This window comes from Palaemon carinicauda, chromosome 11, assembly GCF_036898095.1.
Source record: "Palaemon carinicauda isolate YSFRI2023 chromosome 11, ASM3689809v2, whole genome shotgun sequence".
Classification (NCBI taxonomy): domain Eukaryota; kingdom Metazoa; phylum Arthropoda; class Malacostraca; order Decapoda; family Palaemonidae; genus Palaemon; species Palaemon carinicauda.
The window spans coordinates 109,492,423-109,506,892 of NC_090735.1; positions in this window are offsets into that span (position 1 = coordinate 109,492,423).

Consider the following 14,470-nt stretch of genomic DNA (forward strand, 5'->3'; position numbering starts at 1 on the left):
ATTTTCCAGCAGTTAGGATTTGTAAAACCAGAGTTATTTTTCGGCAGTTAGGATTTGCGAGGTAGCATTATTTTCTGGAAGTTAGGATTATTTTCTGGAAGTTAGGATTATTTTCTGGCAGTTAGGGTTTTCAAGTCAGTTAGGAATATTTTCTGGAAGTTAGGATGTGCAAGGTCATTTAAGATTATTTTCTGGAAGTTACGATTTGCAAGGTCAGTTGGGATTATTTTCTGGAAATTTTAGATTTGCAAGGTCAGGATAATTTTCTGGCAGTTAGGATTTCCAAGGTCCGTTGGAATGATTTTCTGACAGTTAGGATTAACAAGGACATTTAGGATTATTTTCTGAGAGTTAGGATTTGCAAGGTCAGTTGGGATTATTTTCTGGCAATTAGGATTGGCAAGGCAAGTTAGGATTATTTTCTGGAAGTTAAGATTTGCAAGGTCAGTTGGGATTATTTTCTGGAAATTTTAATTTGCAAGGTCAGGATAATTTTCTGGCAGTTAGGATTTCCAAGGTCCGTTGGAATGATTTTCTGACAGTTAGGATTAACAAGGACATTTAGGATTATTTTCTGAGAGTTAGGATTTGCAAGGTCAGTTGGGATTATTTTCTGGCAATTAGGATTGGCAAGGCAAGTTAGGATAATATTTTGCGGTTAGCATTTGCAAGGGCAGTCAGGATTATTATCTCGCTGCTAGGATTGGCAAGGTCAGTTAGGATTATTTTCTACAAGTTAGGATTTGCAAATACAGTTGGGATTAATTTTCGGCAGTTAGGATTACTTTCTGGAAGTTAGAATTTTCAAGGAAGTTGGGATTATTTTCTGGCAATTAGGATGAATTCTGGCAGTTAGGATTATTTTCTGACAGATAGGGTTTGCAAGGTCAGTAAGGATTATTTACTGGATGTTAGAATTTGCAAGACCAGTTAGGATTTGTAAGGTCAGAATTATTTTCTGGAAGTTTGGATTTGTATGGTTAATTGGGATTATTTTCTGGCAGTTGGAATTTGCAAGGCCAATTAGGATTGTTTTTTGGCAGTTATGATTGGCAAGACCAGTTAGGATTACTTTCTGGCAGTTAGGATTTGCAAGGTCAGTTAGGATTATTTTCTGAAAGTTGAGATTTGCATTGCCAGTTGGGTTTGTTTTCTGGTAGTTAGGAATGGTCAGGCCAGTTATGACTATTTTTGAGCAGTTAGGGCCCGCCAGTCCAGTTAAGATTATTTTCTGTTAGTCAGGATTTGCAAGGCCAGTTAGAAATATTTTCTAGCAGTTAGCATTTGCAATGGCGGTTAAGATTTTTTTTTTTTTGACAATTAAGATTTGCAAGGACAGTTAGCATTATTTTCTGCCAGTTAGGATTTGCAAGGTCAGTTAGGATTATTTTGTGGAAGTTAGGCTTTGCAAGGTCAGTTAGGATTAGTTTCTGGAAGTTAGGATTTGCAAGGTCAGTTAGGATTAGTTTCTGGAAGTTAGGATTTGCAAGGTCAGTTAGGATTAGTTTCTGGAAGTTAGGATTTGCAAGGTCAGTTAGGATTAGTTTCTGGAAGTTAGGATTTGCAAGGTCAGTTAGAATTAGTTTCTGGAAGTTACGATTTGCAAGGTCAGTTAGGATTAGTTTCTGGAAGTTACGATTTGCAAGGTCAGTTAGGATTAGTTTCTGGAAGTTACGATTTGCAAGGTCAGTTGGGATTATTTTCTGGAAGTTAGGATTTGCAAGGTCAGTTAGGATTAGTTTCTGGAAGTTAGGATTTGCAAGGTCAGTTAGGATTATTTTCTGGAAGTTAGGATTTGCAAGGTCAGTTAGGATTAGTTTCTGGAAGTTAGGATTTGCAAGGTCAGTTAGGATTATTTTCTGGAAGTTACGATTTGCAGGGTGAAATGCGATTATTTTGTGGAAGATAAGATATTCTAGGATTATTTTCTGGCAGTTAGGGTTTGCAATGCCATTTAGGATTACTTTCTGGCAGTTATGATTTGCAAGATCAGGTAGGATTATTTTCTGTCAGTTAGGAGTTGCAAGGCCAGTTCGGATTATTCTATGGCAGTTAGGATTTGCAAGGTCACCTAAGATTATTTTCCTGTCAATTAGAATTAGCAAGGTCAGTTAGGATTATATTCTGGCAGTTATGATTTGCAAGGCCTCTTTGAAAGCCAATAGACACCCCGAGTCCAAGAATGCTACATTTTCTTTGACAAGCAGAGGAAAGAATGTGATCCTGTCGAATGTTGTTCTCCTAGTGAACATCCAATGCTGGTGGAGATGTATTAAAAGATGAAGTTCTGGAAAGAGCCTCAAAACGTCTGTCTGGCTTGTAAATTTCCCGACTAGGTATTCAGAAATGCAAGGAGAAACACTGATTTAGTAAAAAGAAAGAAAAAAATTATAAGATAAAAAGGAGCAATAAATCACCAGGTGATCAGCAACCGTTATAAACGAAAGAATAGGGAAGAATAAGGAAATTCATATCTTAAGAAAATTGTTTTTTTGTTTATCATTAATTAGAATTCCTATCCAGGGATATTTTGAGTAAAGATAAACTGTCTGACTGTTTGAGAATAACCCCTCGTTTAGTTGTCTTTCATAAAAACAATAGGTATTATATAAATATAGTATTTTCAACTGGAAATCATGTTATAGCTTGAATTTATATGATAGTTTGTTTATAGCTTTGCTCAAAAATTTTCCCATATTTGATTTATTACTACGCAGCTCCTCCGGCAATTTATTTCACGTTGATGGCGTTTATATTTGACTAACAAATTTTTTAACAATTTCGAATAAATAACACCAGAGCATGAATCTGTAGTAAAAAAATCGCTCGTTGCAAGTTCACGATTTCATTTTTATTTATATATATTTCTCAGTACATCAATTTCCTGCTAGCAACTTATATTCTATAATGCTGCATGTAATCATCACTTCGGAATCAATGCTTTTATTCAGTTAAGGTGTTTTTCCCCTTAATCTAATATATTTTTCTAGAAGCTACTCACGACTCTTTGAAAAAACGCATTAATATGGTAGTCATATTTGGTGACAATTCTCTTTCTAAAGAAACATCTGGATATCTAAGCTTTACCGAGAAAGTAGCATGTGGATGTAGGTGCCCCATAAGGAACTGCAAGCAAGAGACAAAGCCTTTGCCTTCAACTTGCACTACTTGAAGCAAAGTGCTGGCTGTGATCTGAAAATATTTTGATGTAGAAAAGTCTAAATCTTTATTCTTATTAGATATTTATCTAATGTTTAAAGAGGACTGATGCAATAGCTAAAAGTGACAGTTTGTGAGAGCTCTAACGGTAAAGCGAAGCTCCATGTGGACACGATAGGTTCTACCTATCCGAGATCAGTGAATCCGAAAAAAACGTGCCAACCTCTGGCAAATACCAGGAATTTCTTTAATGTTTTAGTATTATGTAGGATGACAAGATGGTTGAAAACTAATGAAGAAACGAGAGATGCCAGAGCAATTCATCTACACCCACCTCAGAACAAAAGAGGTCAAAGCACAGGATGGGAGGTTGCAGAATGGCTAGTAGTTTTTCTCTTTTTGCTTCCTATTCTACTTATATTAATTTTATCTCTTTCAACTTCATCTCCTACCCCTTCGCTCTACCCAAGTTTTCTTTTCCCAGCTGGTATTTGTGACGAGAGGGGGTTACATAAACCCCAGTCCTTGCAAAGGACTTGACTCTACTACTGCCTACCCAGGAATGACAGACATGAAAACTATTGATTTTTACTCCTTTAAATGCTCTTTAACCATTAATCTCCCTGGGATCTCTTGGAAGTTCTTCATCAGAGGATTTGCTGCAATTGGTGAAATTATAATTAAGAAGATATTACATGCGAGCTTGAAAAGGTCCAGGCAATCTGTAACAACAAAAACAAACATAAGGAGATCGTCAAGAGTACCAAGATCATCAGCCGTGCTCCTGATAGTAGAAGACTTAGAATTCTTGAAGCTCTCCTCGTACAGCGAGAAAAACCATCCCGCAACACGACCCAAGAGATGTTCTTGCTCACCTCGTGACACAGGAATCATATCTCAAATATTAATACCAAACAAGACATCCCAAACACAGACCACTCTGATCAGTGGCCTAGCAGCTCGCCTAGCAACAATTCCTGACCAGCGAGTACTTCCACCAATCAGAGACTAGTAGATGCAGAACAGGATGGCAGCTCACCATCCAAAGATGAGCGGAAAGCAAGCTTGACTGAGAACCATTCCTTCCAGGGGAGCGTCTCAGCCAATGAAAATTCAGTGACTCACGTACGTCATTACTTGCTCCGCCCACAGACCCGGAGGTGGCCATTGTAAATCCGGCTGCTCTACCAAGGAGACAGCATCGTCATTCAAAAAGACGTTGCCAGCATAGTTTCCCCATTCTACTACAGCTTGAGGGAGGGGGGGTATCCTCCCGAAACGTGTAGCTGATAACTTTTTCTATACCTAAATTGTCAACTTTGCATTAAATACCCAACTTGGACTTCATGATTTTGACTTCCTAACCATGAAGAATAATGTTTGCTCAATTACTGGCAGATTGCAGTAATACAAGAAAGAAGATTATTCGAGCTAAAGAGAAAATAGACTGCCGAATTAATGCTATTGAGGCAGCCATTGTTTTCAATCAAACTGGCCTTAATGAGGGTCTTTTTCCAAAATATTATTATTATTATTATTATTATTATTAATATTATTATCATTATCATTATTATTATTATTACTACTAGCTAAGGTACAACCCTAGTTGGAAAAGCATCATCATTATCATCTCCTCCTATGCCTACTGACACAAAGGGCCTCGGTTAGACTTCACCAGTCGTCTTTATCTTGAGCTTTTAATTCAATACTTTTCTATTCATCATCTCCTACTTCCCACTTCATAGTCCTTAGCCATGTAGACCTGGGTCTTCCAACTCTTCTAGTGCCTTGTGGAGTCCAGCTGAACGTTTGGTGAACTATTCTCTCTTGGGGAGTGCAAAGAGAATGCCCAGACCATCTGCATCTACCCCTCACCATAATCTCATCACCATATGACACTCAAGTAATCTCACAGAGTTTCATCTCTAATCCTGTCCTGCCACTTAACTCCCAATATCCTTCTGAGGGCTTTGTTCTCAAATCTACTAAATCTATTGGAGATATTTTCATTGTCATACCATGACTCATGTCCATATAGTACCACCGATTTCACTAAACTGATGTAGAGCCTGATTTTTATATGCAATTTCAGGAGATTTGATTTCCAAATTTTACTTAACCTAGCCATTGTTTGATACACATTTTTCAATCTTTTACTAAACTCTAATTCTAAAGACCCTGTTTTGGAGATCATAGTTCCTATTACTTAAATGATTCTACCTCATCAATCCTTTCTCCTTCCAATGATATTTCATTTTGCATTGCATACTTCGTTCTCATCAAATCTGTCTTTTTTTCTATTTAACTTCAGCTCAACCTTGTGTGATATTTCATGCAATCATTAATCCAGTCCAATCCTTCTCCACCATCTCCAACTGTTCTACGCATTACAAAACCCATAATGAGGATATACAATATAGGTGACAATACATTCCCTTGGAGTACTCCGGTGTTCACTGGAAATTCATTTGATAGGATTCCATTAATATTAACTTTGCACTTGCTATGCTCATGAACAGACTTAAGCAAATTCACATATTTAAGAGGAATTCCATAATAACGTAGGACTTTTCACAAAATTGGCCTGTGCACCTTATCAAAGGTTTTTTCAGTCCAAAAAAGCCATCAAAACTGGATTTCTATATTCTACGCATTGCTGTACAACATGTTTCAAGATGAACATTTGGTATGTGCAACTTCTACCTTTTCAAAATCCCGCTTGTTAATCTCTCATCTTTTCATCAATCTTTCTCTCCAGTCTCTTTAGAATAAGCATACAATATATTTTCATAACTGATGTAAGTGTTATGCCTCTGTAATTATAACAATCAGTCAGGTCCCTGCTTTTTGCCATTTTCACCAACAATCTTAATTCCCATTCATCAGGTTTTGCCTATTCATGCCGCATTCTACAAAATAGTCTTGTAGTATTATGGGGTTAACTTCATTTTCGGCCAGTATCGTCTCAGCAGTTATTCCATCGTATTTAGGGGGTTTCCATTTCTTGAGTTTTTTAATGATAGCTTCAACTTTAAGCACACTGAATTCATTCATGGGTACATCAAGGTCATCAGCTTCAGGTATATCAATCAGATTATTCCCTTCGTATCTCCTATTCATATCCTCACTAAAGTGTTCCATCCAACACTGTCTTTCTTCATCTTCTGTTGTTATAACAGATCCATCTCTCTTTTTGATGGGTATATGCTACTTCTTCTTTGCCCCGGGCGAGATTTCATTAATAATTCTATGAGTGATTTTTACACCATAGCCACTCCCTGAATTCATAACTGTCAGCCTCATCTGCTTTTCTGTCTAAATATTCTCTCTAGTCATTCCTGGCTTTTCTTTTGACTTCCCTATCAATACTCTACCTTATAATTTTCATTATTTCCTCGAAAACGTTCAACAATAGATTTGTCTTTGTCATCTTTTTATAGTATCCCATGTATCATTTAATATCCATGGCTTTCTTCTTGTAACTGCGTGTACCAAGAATTCACTACCAACTAACTGATATACGTTCATAATATCACACCATTATTCATTAATTGTCTGTTCTTCGTCTCTTAAAGTCTCTAAGACTGCAAATCATTTCCTACATTCAATTACAAAGGTTTCTCTGTGGTCTTCTAGATGCTTAGTTGTATCAAACCTAGGGACTCTAGCTACCTTTCTGTTGAGTGCTTGCAGTTTTAATTTCAATGTGGCAATGAGGAGATGGTGATCACTACCAATATCTGCATCACTATAGCTTCTTACATTTCTCAGAGTCCTCCTTCTCTCTTTGATTTTTGTAATTACCACAGGGTGAAGTCCATGTATATTTGTGGATGTCCTTGTGCTGAAAAGGAGCACATCCAATGACAAGTTTTTTTGTTGAGCAAAAACTCATGAAATGAGCTCCATTTTCATTTGCAACTTTGCCAAGACCTTCGACACCCATCACATACTCTATACCTTGATTATTCCATCCAACTTCAGCATCTAACTTTGGGATCTCATCTATTACACACTGCAGTTCATAGTATTCATCTTTCCTTTCTTCTGAGGAATAATTTTTTGGTGCATAGCAAACTATAATATTCATACTGCACTGCTTTGATTTGAACTTAGCAAGTAACAATCTACTATTTACATCTCTCCACTCATTAATGCCTTCTCTGCTCTCGGTGTCATCATTCCTACCCCTTCTCTTCCAACTCCATCTGCTTTTCCTGAATATAGATATATAATGCTTTGGTTTATAGTTTCCCTATCAATCCCCTTACAACGTGTTTCACTTATGGCCAAGATATCCAAACTATATTTCTTAAATTCACTCTCCATTTGCTGTAACTTCCCAATCTGATTCATGGTTCTAACATTCCAATAACCAATTTTCAATTTTTCTTTAGTATTCATAAACCAGGAGATTCTTAGTACCCTGCTATGCCCGGGACTGTTGGCCATTCTGCCATCTTCTGTTTTCATTGACTGACTATATCCATAGAGGATTCATTGGCTAGATTCATCAAAGGATAGCCAGTTCCTTGTGATGCGCAGTGCCTATATAACTAAGGCAACTGACCCATGTCGGTCCACACTAATTCCAGTAATATCAACCGCAGGCATCTACTGGAATCCAGACATGGATGAGTCTATCTTCGATTGTCTTCTTACCATTATGGCTAAGATACAAGAAGGTGATAGAAAGGCTTCTTTTGTATTTGTTGGTGATTTTAATGCTCACCATAGGGAGTGGTTAAGTTCTATCTCTCCTACCGATCACCATGGCTTAAGAGCTTTAGACTTTGCCCCTGAATCAGGCTGTGAGCAAATCATAAATGAAGCTACCCACAGGTCTGGTAATTGCTTGGACCTCGTATACACTGACTCCCCTGGCGTTATAACTAGTAAGGTTGGTTCTCCAGTCGGGACATCTGATCATGCCTTGATTTCATTAGTAGTGAAGACTGAGCAGCCTGTCCCTGATATATCATACTCTTGTAAAAATTTATATGAAATCCCAAGCAGACTGGAATGGGATTTTGCATGATCTTTTGTGCTTGAATTGGTCACAATTATATAGTAGTTTAGATCCTGTTGTCCCTTTGAATGAAAATATAGTCAACATAATTGATAGGCGTATCCCTTCTCGTGTGCTAAGGTACCGAGTGAAGGAAAAACCATGGTTCAATGATGATTGTAGACATGCTTATTTTAGTCCAAGAGCTAGCACCCATTTATTTACCGGAGATGACCAAAATTCTAGTGGGCATTTTTGGAAAGGGTCTACCATGGGACATCCAAAAATGGGTATCTTTAAGTTGGGCAGTGGTGGGTGTGGATTTTATTAACCCCTTTTGTCCGAAAATGGACTGTTCATTTTTTGGCAAAATATGGGGATAGTGAAAAGTAAATTGGCTGCAGCTCCTCTCACACTGGTCCTAGAATAAAGAACTATATACCAAAATGATGGTATTGATCTGTAGATTTATTTTATATCAAATAGCATTAATTAAATGATTATTGGGGGCCACCAGGGGTCAAAAGGTCAAGGTCAGCTCTTTGAAATGCCATTTTTGGGTTTTAGCTGTATTTTGGCTAAATAGGACATCAAAATTTGCCCAAGGTTTACTAAATATGAATAGAATATAGAGAAGAGACATGAATAAAGTTTTTTGAAGATGATAGGATCTATTCCAGCAATATGACTGACATGACAAAAGTCATTATTAAACGGTTGCTTTGAAATTCACTCGTCAAACCGTTTCAAATTTAGTTGATAGATGGTTTACCTATATTACTGAGATCAGTTATATTGACTGTGTGTGCACCTGCTTTGTCTTTAAAACATTATAAAAACATTTATTCTTTAATAATTTTAATGAACACCACCCTTCCACTGTACAGTAAATAGTATGACACTAATGGCAGTAAGCTCTCGTCATGGTCATATGGTATTTTAATGCATACGTTTTTTCACTCTTTTCAATTGCTTCATTCGCAGTAATGACATATGTGCAAAGGCCTATTATGTAGATCAAAATCACTGAGGAAATTTTATGCAGATTTCCGGCAGTGAGAGATAAATAACCAGTTCAGTTCACATGTGTAATTTCAAAAGTGTTGATTCACAACTCCTTACACAAATCTATTTTTTTCATGTAAGTAAATGGCTGTTTACAAATAAATAGAGTCCTAAAAACAAACTATGAGTTTCAATTTCTTCAGGTTCATGTTGCTGTTAACACTGCCGCCCTCACAATTGCTAGTGGGACTGGTAATCCGCAGCAAACAAATGATAACTGCCCTTACCTTCGCAGCCAATAAACTAAGATTGCTGTATCAACGTCAGGGATTTTACCAAATGTCTGCATATTCTGCAGAAAAACTAGAAAGAAAATTCGAGGAAAGGAACAAACACTCACCAAAATGTGCATGTTATTCTGTTGAAAAAATATCAAAGAAGCTGCTCGTGCTCTAAATGACAGTGAAATGCTTGTGATGATAGGTGACATTGGGTTTCATAGCAAAGAGGTGAAATATCATAATGAATGTAAACGAGCATACCTGAATCAAAAGAGGGACACATTAAAGAGAACAGTGTCTCCTGATTGTGACAAAGCAAACTGTATTGTTTTAACAAGTATATTCCAATACATTGAATCCTCAATCATTGACAATTATCGGCCTGAATACCTTTTTTTATTACATCGGCATTACCTTAGATTTCTAGAGCAAATATCTGAAGTTGAGATTGTACCTCACAAAGTCTCAACTTTAGGGGATAAAATTGTGAAATATTTTGGTGATAGAGTCAAAATAGATTGTTTAAGTAGGAAAGAAGGTTTGGTAGTGTTTTCTAGCAAGGTAAATAAAAAACTGGCCCTTTCAACAGATTCAAAATTTAGCAGCTCAGAAGAGCATATTGTGACTGAAGCAGCCTCTACATTGCGTTCTAACATCCTTGAAATTTGTAAGTATGCACCTGAATTGCCTGTGTCCTTGTCAATTACCAAACTATGTCCGTTGGATGTCATTGTATCACCTCAATCTGCTCAATATGGAAATGACACATCCCGGAATCTAGCCAAGTTTTGTAAAGGGATGCACTCTCTGTGCGGAGAACTAGGAATACCTTTTCCAGAAGTGCAGTTGATATTACCTTACAGCAAACTGTGAATAGGGATGCCGCATCCAGGCAAGAGGGCAATTCTACATTTACACAATGTTGCAGCCCGTAAGAGGGGGACAGTGACAAGATCTTTTAGGGGAGCAATTGTGAGTTGTCTCCTGGAAATGGCTGGAATCACACAGGTGGATGATGCAATACAGGAACTAAAGCCATCGAGGATAGCCAAAGACAATGCAGACCTTAAGAGCACGATCACAGAGGTGGAGAACACACTCAATTCATTCACTGTTAATGATGATACTCTGTATTGCCTAAACACTAGCAAAGCTGCCTCGGATGGTGTGAAAGACAGTCTTCTGCAGTCAAAAGAAACTGGAACTACCTGGCATCAAGTTTTTGTAAATGAACATAAGGTAGATGGTGGGCGTTTTGAACAGGCTGTTAAGCGAAGAAAGGTGATGAATTTCACACAGAATGCAGTAAAAGTTAAATTCACCATAAAAGGACAAACAGATCAAGGAAGCAAAATGCACCAGAGACATATTTGGGAGGCTGCTGTATTTGTCAGTAACACAAGAACTTGATCTCAGTATTGTCCTATCCTATCCTCTCACTCCAGTTCCTTTCTCATTGTGTCATATAACCGGTGATATGAACAAGACATCAAAGAGCACATTAATGGAAAAATTAGAAGCAATGGGAACCTTGAATGCCATACCAGACAGGACTGATGTCTATATTATAAATGCTATGTTTTTCTTCCGTGTGCTTTACATGCCATCCATCTATGGAGGATGGCAATATCCATTCTGAAACAAGCTTGTAGCACTGGTGAAATTGTACACATAGTCTGTGACACATATCCTGATGGGCCAAGTATCAAGGACATTGAACATGACTTGCGTGGTAGGACACCCACTACCTATATAATCACTGGCTCGTCACAGAAAAGACCACCAGATCTCAACACGACTTGGAGTACATCACAATTCAAAACAGAGTTTTTGGCCTTCTTGAAGGATGAATGGTCATCAGATAGATATGCATCGACTCTTCAGGGACATCAGGTCTACTTTGCAGTGGAACATGAATGCTACCTTTGCACTTCAGCAAGTGGAAATGTCAACAGGATCCTGGTTCATGAGCTTCAGTGCAGGCATGAAGAAGCCGATACACGGTTACTGTACCATGCAAACTTTGTTGCTGTTAACTATGATGTGGCCCCAGTGATTGTCATTCGCAGTAATGACACTGACGTCTTCATCCTCATTCTCTACCATGCTAGGTTTCTTAATGCACAGATTTGAATGGATGGTGGCTTGAGTTCTAGAAATTCCAGGCGTTTCATAGATATGTCACATCTTGCAACCAAACTGACTCGACCTTTATGCGATGCTCTACCAAACTTCCATGCTCTGACAGGCTGTGATTACACAGCCTCTTTTATAGGAAAAGCAAAGTGGAAGCCATTTGAAATAATGAGAAACAACCCTAGGCTCACATCAGCAATTAGTCACATTGGAGACTCAGATGTCATCGATCCAGATGTCGATGCTGTAGTTGAAGAGTACTTGTGCATTGTCTATGGAGCTCGGAACCTGACAAGTGTTGAAGCAGCCAGGCTTTAACTTTTCCGCAAGTTGTATGCCCCAAAGAAGGAAACTGATCCGTTGGATAAAATCAAAACTTGAGACCCCTGTTGTCTTCCTCCTTGCCAAAGAGTGTTGCAACAGAAGTTGCTAAGAACTTACTTTGTTGCACACATATGGAGGAATGCAAGGGAAGCCGATACAGTCTCATTTGGTCCTGAAGGACATAGCTGGAAAGTCCAGAATGGCAGATTGATGATTGTCTGGTTCACTGGCTCAAATACTCCTGATTAGTTGAAGAATCTGATGTACAGGAAGATGATGATGATGATAATGATGATGACGATGATGAAAAGGACACTGAGAGCCAACATTCCTCGAATGAAGGAAAGGAAATAGATTTTTAGAGAAGTCCATATTAGCAATATAGCTGGAATAGATCCCACATCCTTTGAAAAACTTTATTTGTATCTCTTTTTTATATTTCAAGCATATTTAGTTAACCTTTAGCAAATTTTGATGTCTTATTTAGCCAAACTACTACTAAAACCCAAATCCGGCATTTCAAAGGGCTGACCTTGACCTTTTGACACTTGGTGATCTCTAATAATAAATTAATTAATTTAGTTTGATATCAAATAAATCTACTGATCAATAGCATCATTTTGGTATATATTTCGTTATGCTAGGCCCAGTGTGAGAGGAGCTGCAGCCAATTTACTTTCCCCTATCCCCATATTTTGCCGAATAATGAAAAGTCCGTTTTCAGACAAAAGCGGTTAATAAAATCCACACCCACCACTGCCCAACTTAAAGATACCCATTTTTGGATGTCCCATGGTAGACCCTTTCCAAAAATGCCCACTAGAATTTTGGTCATCTCCGGTAAATAAGTGGGTGCTGGCTCTCGCTCTATTTGGAGAAGCAGGAGGCCCATCATCTTTGGAAGGGTAACAGATCAGATTTGACCTGGAATAACTATACTCAACTTCGAGCTTTTGCTCAGAGAGTTTATGCCTCAACTGAAAAGGAGTACAATTTAACCATAAAAGAAACCCTTTCTGGTACAACTCGGGAACATGAATGGTAGTCTACCATTAAATCTGCACTCTTTGGTGTAGATGCAACAGTTCCTCCTTTACTTAAACTAGATGGCTCAGTCTCTCACTGTCCAAAGGAAAAGGCAACCCTTTAGGCTGATGTTTTTGACAGTAAACAGAGTAATGAAAAACTTGAATTTCCTCATTCATGTTTTCCTGAGACTAAACTAACTGGTTTAGCTTTTCGATCTCGTGAAATCAAAGCTCTGTTGATGGACCTTGATGCTTATGGAGGTGTAGACCCAAATGGTATTTTTCCATTGTTTTTTATAATGACAGCAGATTTCTTAGCTCCAAAGTTATGTTACTTTGCGCAAGTTAGCAAGAGGAGGAGCTTTCAGCACTTGTTGGAGGATTGGTAATGTTACTCCTCTATGTAAATGTGTTTGTGGTAGCTCAAGTCCCACTGATTACCACCCAATTTCCATAACTCCCATATTATCTAAAGTTTTTGAACGTCTTCTGGCTAAACGTCCTAATAGGTTTGCTGAAGGTAATCATCTATTCCCTAGTTTGCAATTTGGTTTCCGTAAAGGCCTTGGAGCATGTGATGCCCTTCTTACAATTTCCGATGCTGTACAGAAATCCCTTGATTGTGGTCAAGAAGTTCGTATGATTGGCCTTGATTTTAGTGCTGCCTTTGACCGTGTTAATCATGAGGCCCTTATTTTAAAACTCAAACGGTTGGGAGTGGGTGGGTCGTTTCTTAGCATTATTGTTGATTTTTTAAGTAATAGATCTCAAAGAGTGGTTGTTGATGGGCTCCATAGTGAGTATAAGAATGTGATATCCGGTGTTCCACAGAGTAGTGTTCTTGGCCCATTGTTTTTCATACTATATACACATGACATGTGGTTTGGCATAGAAAACAAGCTTGTTGCATATGCAGATGATGCTACTCTCTTTGCATCAATTCCATCCCCTGAATGTAGACCTGGGGTTGGTGAATACCTTAATAGGGATTTAGCTAAAATTAGTGCATGGTGCAAATTATGGGGTATAAAGTAGAATCCTAACAAAACTCAAAGTATGATTGTAAGTAGGTCAAGGAAAGAGGCTCCTCAACATCCGGATCTCGGTATTGATAATGTTTCTTTAAATTTGTATGACTTAAAATTTTAGGTGTGATTCTCGACTGCAAATTTACTTTTGAGAAACACATTAGGTCTGTGTCTTCTTCAATTGCTCAAAAAATTGGCTTATTGAGAAAGTCTTTCAAGATTTTCGGTGATCAATCTATTCTGAAGAAGTGTTTTAATTCTTTCATTCTACCTTGTTTTGAGTATTGTTCTCCTGTCTGGTGTTCAGCTGCTGATTCTCATCTTAATTTGTTGAACAGAAACTTACGGTCTATTAAATTTCTTATTCCTGATCTAGATATTAATCTTTGGCACCGCCATTCAATTAGTTCATTATGCATGTTGCATAAGATTTTTCATAGCTCTGACCATCCTTTACATTCAGATCTCCCTGGACAATTCTATCTTGTTCGTAATACTAGG